The following is an 11,293-nucleotide window of genomic DNA, read 5'->3' as shown; positions in this document are numbered from 1 at the left end:
ACTTTGACCGGCTTTCCAGGCTCTATGTCGACATCCAGTGGTCAAAAAAAAGCATTACATTACACATAAGGGATGACTTTTTGCAGTAAAGACGACATTTTTTGTATTCGCAAATTAAAAAAAAATATATTAACAAAACTATTAAAATTGGGTCGTGAGGACCCACAGCAGAATCATAGTATCATATATCCCGCTCCTGCGCGTCAGAGGACGTCGCCGCCTACAGCGGCTCCCCCCCTTTCCTTGCCCTCACCAGGGTTCCCTTCAGCTCCCTCGTCCCCTTCCCTAGCTCCCCCTTCGACTTCCTCCTCGTCCCCCCTGTCGGTCCCTCGCCCTGCCTCCTTGGCCCCTCCGAGGTCCCCTCCGGCTCCGGCCTCCTGCGGCCCCTCTGGCTACCTCCCGTCGCCCACTGGGTCTCCCTCAGCCGACCCTGCATTCCCCCTCCTTCTCGCCCTACTCTCCTGCTTTCGCCCCTCCATTCTCGACTCCCCCTCCTGTCTTTGTCCCTTCGTTTTTTGCTCCTCGTCCCTCTGTTCCGCCCTTCTTTGCTCCTTGTTCCCCGGTGTTCCCTCCTTTCACTCCTGGCCCGTTTGTTCCACCTGTTCCCTCTCTGACCCCATTCCTGGTCTGTCTGTCCGCCTTCCCTGCCCTTTATCAACTCCTACGTCCTGTCGCTAGCCCTGTTTTGTGCCTTGGTCCTGTTTCCCGTCTCTCGTTGATTTTGTTCTTCTGTTCCAGGTCTCGTTTCCCTCGTCCCGTCCGTCGCCTCCTCCTAGGCGCTCCTTCTTTCATGCCCAGCTCATCCACTCCTCCTGTGTGCCACGCTCCCCTGATTACCCACGTGTTCTTTCCCGATTGTACCCAGCTGTGTCTAGTTACTTTGCTCAGTCCTGTGTATTTCAGTCCATGTCTTACCCGAGTCCTTTGTCTGTCATTGATGTTACCTGGTGTTTGTCGACCCGCATTCCCCAATAAACCCCCAGTTTGCCCTGTTTTCCGCCTGCCTGCCTGTTCCCTCGCGCTGCCTGAGCGATCACCCGTTCGGCACGTTGCGTGACACTGACACTAGTGCAAGAATGTTTTTGCATGAGGAACGTACTTATGTTTAAGATGTATTTCTGTTTTTGTAAAGGAAAACAAATGCTAATTGCAGTTTTCTGCAAACAAATATCTGAATTAGTTTTAGACACTTACATTGTACTCCTGGATGAGGTCTTCCTCCTTTTCACCCAAGTAATAGACCAAGCAACGGAGGACAACATCTCTTGTCTGTTCTATGTTTTGATGTGAGGTCTAAGGCACCAAAAGTGTAGAAATTAGTAATAGTACTCAATAATAATGAAGCAAATATCAATCAAATAATGATAAAAAATACCAACTAAAATACCTGCTGTATGGCACCCGTTTTCTTCTTCAAAATCTGTCCGAGTGCTCCTCCTTTGCAGGAAAATATTGTGAAAAGTTTAGGAGTGTAGTAATCCAACATCTTAATAAATGTTGTCTCAAGGTGCAGAGTAGTAATTCTCCTAAACTCTTCATTAATCTAAAAAATGAAACACACAAACACTGATTATAATTATGTTCAGTTGACAACCACATTATTGTCTGTGACGGTATTTAATGACAAAATATAAAATCCCTACCTGGAGAATGTCAAACAGAGCAGGCCAGTGATCTTTAAATTCTGCAAGTTGGGCACAATTCAACCACCTCATGTCTTCGGAGAGCAAGGGTTTTTGACATTTTTTCTTTCACCACAAGCTCCATTGTCATCTCAGAAGTTGCTGTTAAAATTATTATTCATAAGGAAAAGTAGTTATAAGGGTTTACATTTAATGTAATGTTTGTGGAATATTTTTATTACATATTTTTAATCACCAAAATCATGAAATTGGAATGGTTTAAGCCTAGAAACCCAATACTGCTAAACAAGTCTAAACATTTTTAAATATCGTTAAAGACTAATTTTAAATAAATTTGCATTATAGTAAATCTCAAATGTGTTCAAATAACTTCATTCAGGTCGAATTTTACATAGATTAATCAAGGAGAAAATGTAAATTGCTATATATATATCTTACTCTTTGTGGAGACTGATATTGCCTTAATGATTGCAAAGATGTTTGTATTCTTCAACTAGTCAAAAGCATGGTTATGTCCATATCAATTCCTGAAACGCAATCGTGTTGCTTCTATGGTGTTTGTGACTTGTTTAGTTTAAGAGGGCGCCTTCTAACGTCGAGGATGAATGAAAAAAAAATGCATATATTGCGTGAAATGATTAAACGCTAATTTAATATATCTTTACAATTTGAAGCGAATATATAAACACATCAACAGTCTTAAAAGTTAAGTATAATCATAGAAACTGCCCCATCTATCAAGCTCGATGCATGGCCATAATTATTTTTGCTTTAGCGACCAACATGTCCATATAGCCTCAGCACGTGCATGTGAGGAGTTATGTCTAATAAGCTCGAGCTCAGATTTTCACATCAAATAACATCGCATAATTGTAAACCTTTATTTTAAAAGACCTGGTTGAACATAGTTACTGTTTCACATGCCAAAATGTCGTTCAGATTCAAAAATCAATGTAAAACAATTCCTGTACTATAGCGTGAATAAGCGGTGTCCTGAGGAGCTTATTTAAGAAATCAAAATAAAATGTAAAAAATAGTAAGGGGCTTAACTTACCTCTTAATATTTTACACTGATCGTCTGCTCCTTCAAAACGCCGTCTGACCACAGCCATTGTTGAGATTCAAATGAAGGTGACTCAATCAAACCCAGATAATTGGACCAATTCTCTTAAAATAAATATGAAGCCTTTTTTCCTCAAATTTTTAGCCTAAACGGTTCCTCAAATTAAGCCTAAAAATTGCACTCATTTCCTTAAAAAAATAGTTACATTTTTTTTCTTGATTTTATTAGTGAAATGTTCTCAATATATTATAAGAAACACAGAAAACCTATTTTTTTAATTAAACATGCACATTATTTTTAATAATTACATCAATTTTTTAAATGAAAATTACAAGCTTCATGATTAATTTTTTACAGTGTAGGATATGGGCGGTCTTATTATTTCGAAACGTATAAAACGTGACATGTTCTTATCATATTAGCTTTATATTTATTTTTATATAACGCAAACGGAATGACAAGCGGTTTCGGGCGAGAACGGCGTATTTTACTTTTCATTTCAAATAAAACGCGGGGTTGCCAACTTCGGCTAGCTGGCTGGAGTGAGATTTTTAGTTCGAGTTGTCAGCACACGTATGTAACAGTTCGTACCTTGTAAATAGTCTGCTTTTGTATTTAACCGTGTAAATTGGACGTAATTTTAGGTTTATAATGGTATAATACAGTAAGATTGCCGTAATATTTCCTGCGTGAGTCTGAAAGCGTATCATGCCAGATGCTTAAGATCTGGCAACCATGAAAACGTACTACTTTTTTTTGTTTCACCTGATTTATATAACATATAACATTACTTTATACAGTTGTTAAAAAGCGGAAACTTCAACGAACATGAAATCACCTGAAAGAGAGGTGTTTTGGCTCTATATACTCATAAAATTGTTGCCTTGGGGTAATTATTTTGATGTTGAAAATGTTCAAATAGAATGGTTGCAATTCCTGCTACCGTTGAGAGGTATGTTTTCAATGTTTGGATTTTTTTTTCTTGATAATGGGTATAAATCCCTTATTGGTCTTTTTCTTTGAACATATTTGAGAATTTCAGGTGAAACATTTAACAGCGAACAGTAGCAAATAAAAATATTGCCAATATTTATTTTAATATTTTTATTTTAATATTCAGAGAGAGCAGGCCAGGTGGCACTATAGCCTGTGCACTTTTTCTTTATTTTTGCATTAATGGCATTACTGATTTTAGTTTCCAGGTGAATGAACATGTTTATGTTTCAAATAAGAGTGAAATCTTTGTCACTGTGCACTGCACAGTCAGACCTTAACACCGTTCCTTAACATTGGTTTAATTTCATTTTGGTGAACATAATGACTTTCAGAAATCGAAGGGAAACTTTAAACATTATTCTTTGTACTTTTCATTTTAGTCGACTAAATCAACTGGTTTACTCAACTGTAATCTTATGAAATTTAGATGACCAAAACAAGACTATAACTAAAATATTTTAGATGACCAAATTATCACTGAAACTAAATTACATTTTAGTTAAAAGACTATAACTAAAACTAAATAAAAATTTGTCAAAATTAACACTGGTTCGTATTAAGTGGATAACTTTTGCCAAGCGATACATTTTATTGACCGGGGGAGGGGGGGCGCCACAAGAATTAATACCATACAGGAGAATGCTCGGTATGCCATATGCCCTGTATATGTATATCCTGTAGCTGCAGTGAGTATATTAGCATTATTGTTCATATGTGTACTGCCACTATAACAAGTACGTGTATATATGTGACAGTAAAACTTTCTGGGCATCTACATTGATAAAACTTAGGTGATAGTACTGTTTTGTTATTAAGTACAATTATTAGATTGAACCGGCTTATGTATTTGCTCTTTAAGAGGTTTTTACTGTTGTCTGGTGTTCTGTAGTGCAACCTGTCTGACCGATACCTTTTTCTCCTCTCAGCACTAGGAGAATGGACAAAGCAGTGGATTGGACAGATGACAAGTACAGGGCAGCTTGGAATAAGTGGGATGAGGTGATTGATTGGGGAGATGAAGGGTCTTCGCCCACAACACCTCCCTCTGTCCAGGCTGGCACCAGCACTGGAGATGTGGATGCTGGGGTGGAACATCACCAGCAGCCAGTATTCAAACGTATGTATTTCAGAGCTTTTTTTTTTTTACATGAATTGGAGTCTGATCATAATTGAAGTTTAAAAAATTGGTCGGCACTATGAAAATGATTCTCACTGATTGAATAACAGCAGAATAGTTGCTGTAATTATATTACAATGTACAATGAAGAGAAATGTTTCTGTGCAACAGGCCAGCAAAAGAAACTGGTTTTGAGGATGAGACTCCATCTGTGTGTCCAGCCTCAGCCTCAACAAGCCGTGCAGAAAGTAAATGACAGGGAGGAAGAAGCCGCAGTTCTGTGTAACATGTCATCTTGGAGGGAACCTGTTACTCAGGAACACAGGGAGTCCAAAAGGCATAAGGACCGGTTCTACCTGCCTGGATATGAGACTCACCACTGGCCTAGAGAAAAATACTGGTCACGACAGCCACCAAAGACAGTCACTGATGAAAATATCATCCTGGGCTTCTGCAATGGCCTGATGGCTTTTTCACTGTCGTGAAAATTATGAATTTTAAGACTATTTATTATGTAATAAAAATTTCAAGCTAATGCTGTCTCAGCCAAATTCTGTCCTCTATGTCCATCAATAATGCAATGAAAAAGAAAATATATCTCAGTAGATACTGACTGTATTGAATTGCACTGGGATAGTGAATCCCTGGGAGAAAGTTAAATGTAGGCAGGGTTTCATCTGTTCTGTTATATAATCATGTGTGACAAATTGCAGTAATGGAAAAAAATAATCCTATTAGAATCTTACATACCTGGATCATGTCCCCCCTTAGTCTCCTTTGCTCAAGGCTGAATAGATTCAGCTCAGCTAACCTCTCCTCATAAGACATTCCTCTAAGACCAGGAATCATTCTTGTAGCCCGACGTTGAACCCTTTCAAAGGCAGCAATGTCCTTTTTAAGGTAAGCTGGATTTATGAATTTAACAATATTGTGCATTTAAAACACACAAATAGTTCAAATCAGCAGTTATGGTTTTAACGGTAAGGTGACCAAACCTGCACACAATATTCTAGGTGGGCTCATACCAAGGAATTGTATAATCTAAATATCACCTCCCTTGACCTAAACTACACACAGCTAAAGATGTAACCCAATATCCTACTGGCCTTTTTAATTGCTTCCCCACATTTGTGAGAGTGGGACATGGCAGCATCAACATACACACCAAGGGTAGTCTACCATTTTGTCTTAGATTATAGCTTCCATTACTTTTCGAGAAGCCTATAGTTTGATGGATTACTTCTATCCTTTTCAATATGGGTGTTATATTAGCATGCTTCCAATCAGAAGGTACCACAACAACAGATACAGATTTATGAAATTATTAAAGGTCGACAAATAATATCCCTCATCTCTTTTAAAACTATAGGTAAGATGCTGTTATGATATCCTGTCTAGGGTTGGAGTGTAACAGTATTCACGGGAAAGGGGAATGGGATAAAGGGACAAACAGGGTGAGGGCAACAAGGGAACACCAGTGGACAAAGGGATATTTTTTGTATTTTTATTCATACACAATACTGACACTAGGAACTAAAACTGGGCCGTCACTGGATCTTCCAACAGGACCATGATCCTAAGCACATGTCCAAATCAACACAAAAATAGTTAGCTGACTATAGAATGAAGCTTCTGCCATGGTCATCTCAGTCCCCTGACCTGAACCTCCCTGGGATCAGTGAAAGACTACAACCACTTCCTATACAACGACTTCCTACAGTGGTGGCCAGGAGCACCAGTGCAAGGGATGAGCACCCCAGGAGTCGGGCAGCGTGCCTTCCTGGGGCAACCCGATGGATCCAGCACAATCCCCTCATGACTCCACCCGGAAGAGTGAGCGGACACAATCCACTCACCTACAGTAGAGGGGAGCTTCTCCAACTGCGGTCGTCTATCACCTCAAGGCCAGCAGTTGCTCTTCCTCCGGAGTTTCGCCTAAGGAAAAGAGGTAGGCGAAGAGGTGTACGCTCCAAGCTGAGGAGGAGACCCTTCAGACCACCGCTACTCCCCATCATACTGGCTAATGTATGTTCACTCCAGAATAAAATGGACTTATTGCATGCCAAGTGTCAGGTGGAGCGGTATCACCTGTGTTATTGCCCTGACTGAAACCTGGCTTGATGACACCATCTCAGACTCTGAGGTTAGTTTCTCTAATTTTATGATCTGGCAGACTGACAGGACGTCTCAGTCAGGTAAGAAGTGGGCTGGTAGGGTCTGCATCTTTGTCAACGAGCGGTGGTACACGAATATTAAAGTACACCGCATTGTTTGTACACCTGACAGAGATGCTGATTCTATCTGTACGCCCCTTCTACCTTCCGTGGGAATTCCCTACTGTAGTAATTAGCTGTGTCTACATTCCACCAAGCGCCAACACCAAGGCAGCGGCGGAGCTAGTGTGTGAGGACGCCACCTCCATGGCGGCAAGATGTCGCGACGCCCCAGAGTTACTGCGAGTGATTTTAACAACTGTAATGTCAACGCTGTTTTGCCATCTTTTTATCAGTATGTGGATATTCCCACTAGGAAGCTTAATACTCTGGACTTATGGTACAGTAACATCTCTGACGCCTTCATCGCGCGTGTACATCCTCCACTTGGCCACAATGACCACAATGTTGTCTTCCTGCTACCTCACTGCAAACCAGAACTGAAGCGCATTAAACCGCATGTGCACCTGGCCACCCTCTGGTCGGAGGAGGCAATTGAACGACTATAAGGTTCACTTGCATGTACAGATTGGGACATTTTCCAGGGTGATCAAAACCATAAAGTTTCTGTAATTACAGACTACATCAAGTTTTGTATTTATTCCACTATTCCCACCAGAACTGTCTGGAGATATCCTACCTACAAACCCAGTATCACTTCCCATGTTAAGCACAGCTTGAAGGAAAACACAAAGCATTTCTATCCAAGGACTGGTCTTCTGTCCAGTCACTCAGTAGACAAGTAAAGAATGAGATAATCAATGCCAAACTCAAATATAAGAATAGACTGGAGCAAGAGTTCAGTACAATGAACACCAAACAGGCCTTTTGGTTACACACTGGTCAAATACCTTACCATGACCTTCATCCCATAGGCACTGATCTTACAACTTTTGCTGACTCCTTAAACTCCTTCTATACAATGTTCGATAAGCAGGACTACTCTGCTGTCTGTGAGGAGCTGCTCAATGGCCTTCCCTCTGATGATCCTACAAACCCTCCCTTTACTGTAGAGGATGTGAGGCAGCAGCTAAGCAGATGCAAAGCTGGCAAGGCCGCCGGGCCTGATCGTGTACCAGCTAAAGTTTTGAAGCTATTCGCCACAGAACAAGCTCCCATCCTCCATTCCATCTTCTGGAACTCGTATAGATTGGTGACCATTCCTGCAATTTGGAAAACTTCTACCATCGTCCCGGGTGCTAAGAAACTTCGTCCCTCTGAGCTAAATCATTACCGGCCAGTAGCACTCACATCGATAATAATGAAATGCCTAAAGAAAATTATACTCCATATCATCCAGCCAGCTGTCAGACCGCAGCTGGACTCAGACCAGTTTGCCTCCTGGGTGAAGAGCGGAACAGAGGATACTGTAGTATGTCTCCTCCACTCCCTTCTCCAACACCTTGAATCTCCAGGCACCTTCGCTACTGTCCTCTTCATTAACTCCAGTTCCGCTTTTATTATCATTCAACGCCACCAGATGATCAAGAAGCTTCTTCAATTGAACATATCCCCATCTCTCATCCGTTGGGTCCATAATTTCCTCAGCAATAGACCACAGATTGTAAGGATAGGCACAGCCAAATCAGCAACTGTGATCAACAACACTGGATGCCCTCAAGGGTGTGTCCTCAGCCCCTTCCTCTTTACACTCTATACCAATGACTGCATTAGCCCCTCACCTATCACCACCTACTACAAGTATTCTGATGATAGTGCTATACTGGGTCTGTAATTACTGTAATAATTATAATTGAATTACTGACAGTAATTCAATTATAGCCTATCAACATTCTGTTTCACATATCATACAATGGTGCTCCGACAACTTCCTGGAACTGAACGTGGACAAGGCAAAAGAACTGGTCATTCATACTTTACACACATCACCATCAGAATGGACTCCTACCTAATTTACAATAAAACGGGCTGAACAGGTTGAACACTTCAAATATCTTGGACTCACATTAGACAAGAAAGGCAGGTCACCCACAAAAGAATTATCCCAGGGACAGGGGCAGACCGTACGTGGCATAACACTGAGCTAACACGCACTGATACCCTGCTATAGATAGATTTTGCTACTTGGGGGGTGGCGAGTGAAAAGTTCTAAACTTTTGTGGCAATTTCTCTCTAAATTAAATAAGTTACAGATTTTCATGCATATAACATTTGATGTTATGTGAATTGATAATGAGATGCAACAAATACAGGGGTGGCATGGTGGTGCAGTGACATGTGTGTGGAGTTGGCATGTTCTCCCCATGTCGTCGTGGGGTTTCCTCCGGGTACTCCGGTTTCCCCCCACAGTCCAAAAACATGCTGAGGCTTACTGGACTTGTTAAATTGCCCGTAGGTGTACATGTGAGCATGAATAGTGTGTGAGTGTGCCCTGCGATGGGCTGGCCCCCCATCTTGGGTTATTCCCTGCCTCGTGCCCGTTGCTTCCGGGATAGGCTCCAGACCCCCCGTGACCCAGTAGGATAAGTGGTTTGGAAAATGGATGGATGGATGCAACAAATACCAGTTACCATGTTCAGAAGGTCAAGAGCACTCACCCTATCCTTTGTTTGCATTAAGTGGATAACATTTGCTAGGTGATACTGTATGACCAGGGGAGGCGATTGATGGATGTATTATGTGACATTAAAATGTTCTGGGCATCTACTTTGATAATACTTGGGTAATAGTACCATGTTTTGTTATTTAATATAAATACTTGACTGAACCAGCTTATGTATTTGGTCTTTAAGAGGTTTTTACTGTTGTCTGGTGTGCTGTCGTATAACCTGTCTGACAGAAAGCTGTTTGTCCTCTCAGCACTAGGCGAATGGAAAAAGCCGTGAGCTGGGCTGATGACGAGTACTGGGCAGCCTGGGATAAATGGGATGAGGTGATCGAATGGGGAGAAGAAGGATCTTCACCTAAAACACCTTCCTCCAACCAGGCTGGCACTGGTAATGGAGACATGGATGCTGGGGCGGTGAAGGAATATTATCAGAATAAAAAGAAAAAGTCAGACTTTAATCAGAAGTCAGAATTCAAACATATGTATTTCAGACCTTTTTTCTTCTGAGTTGGAGTTAATTGAAAACACAACTATGTAACACTATGTAAATGATTCTCACTGACTGAACAACATTGAAATAATTGCTATAATCATGTTACAGTTTACTATAAAGAGAAATGTTTCTGTGCAACAGGTCAGCAAAAGAAATGGGTGTGCAGAGGCCTAACAGTGATGATACGTAAAGACCACCATCCTCAGCCTCAGCAAGTGGTACATCAACGTCAAGCGGATGACAGTGAACAGCAAACCCCAGTTCTGCCAACCATAGTTACCCCATCAGCTTGGAGGGAATCAGTGGCTGAGGAGATGAGGAGATCCACTGGGCGGAAGGACCCATTCTCTGTGCCTGAGTACGAGATCCACCACTGGTCCGGAGTGAGATACTGGTCACGACAGCCAGAGAAGACATCTGTAAATGAAAAATCCATTCTGGACCTTTGTAATGCCCTGCAGTCGTTTACTCTCTCTTGAGGGGGAGCATTATAGATTTCTAAGGCTATCAGGATGTCCAACACCCAGAACTGTATTTAAACCTTTAAAATTATAAAATAAATTCAGTCTGATATTGTGTCTGCCAAATAGTGTCATCAATTTGCATCATAAATAAAACACTTAGCTGATGGTGGACCTAAATTTTCCAAATAAACCAGGAATCATACGAATCATGTCAGTGCACTTTGTACTGAATTGCACTAGTATAGTGATGTATGCAGGGTTTCATCTATTCCCTTACATAGTCATGTGTGACGTATTGCTGTAATGCATTTTTTTTTTTTAAAACTTCCCATTCATTTGTGTTCCTGCCACTCTATAGCTAAGTACAAACATTAAAAGCCAAAGGCATAGCGGAAACTCGATGAACGCATTTGACCGAGATCCATGGATGGATGTCATCTTCTCCTGGACTGTGAGTGTTAATATCTCGGCCCCAAGATGCATTTTACCATAGATTACACAGATCCATTCATGTCACTTTTGCAGGCTTGCTTATAATTTGCTGAGCTTCCATTGTGAGTCAAGTGTCCCGGTCATAAGCTCAGGTCTGCCGGTTGCCCCACTGGCCAAACGCCCACGGCCCTGACTTTCTGAGCTGGATATCGTGGTTTTAAGTCCCATCTGGGGTGATTCTTTTTTTACTTTTCCCAGCTGCCTTCTACTTTGTGAAATAATTAATATTGCAATAAGTTTCAT

At 41.4% G+C, this 11,293-nt stretch overlaps 1 long non-coding RNA gene across 2 annotated transcripts; it reads right to left on the bottom strand.

Moving 5' to 3' along the window:
- Positions 1 to 818: 818 nt before the first annotated feature.
- LOC125722534 (uncharacterized) lies at positions 819 to 2,889 on the bottom strand. Of its 2 annotated transcripts, none has more exons than XR_007386444.1 (4): positions 2,698 to 2,889; positions 1,644 to 1,784; positions 1,388 to 1,543; positions 819 to 1,293 (listed from the first exon to the last, which is right to left on the bottom strand). It is a non-coding gene; the product is annotated as an uncharacterized LOC125722534 (long non-coding RNA). The 2 variants fall into 2 exon arrangements; XR_007386445.1 differs by lacking the exon at positions 2,698 to 2,889 and adding an exon at positions 2,082 to 2,194.
- Positions 2,890 to 11,293: the final 8,404 nt, after the last annotated feature.

This window comes from Brienomyrus brachyistius, unplaced genomic scaffold (genome assembly GCF_023856365.1).
Source record: "Brienomyrus brachyistius isolate T26 unplaced genomic scaffold, BBRACH_0.4 scaffold39, whole genome shotgun sequence".
NCBI classification, from domain to species: domain Eukaryota; kingdom Metazoa; phylum Chordata; class Actinopteri; order Osteoglossiformes; family Mormyridae; genus Brienomyrus; species Brienomyrus brachyistius.
This window is presented reverse-complemented; position numbering and strand designations above follow the sequence as displayed.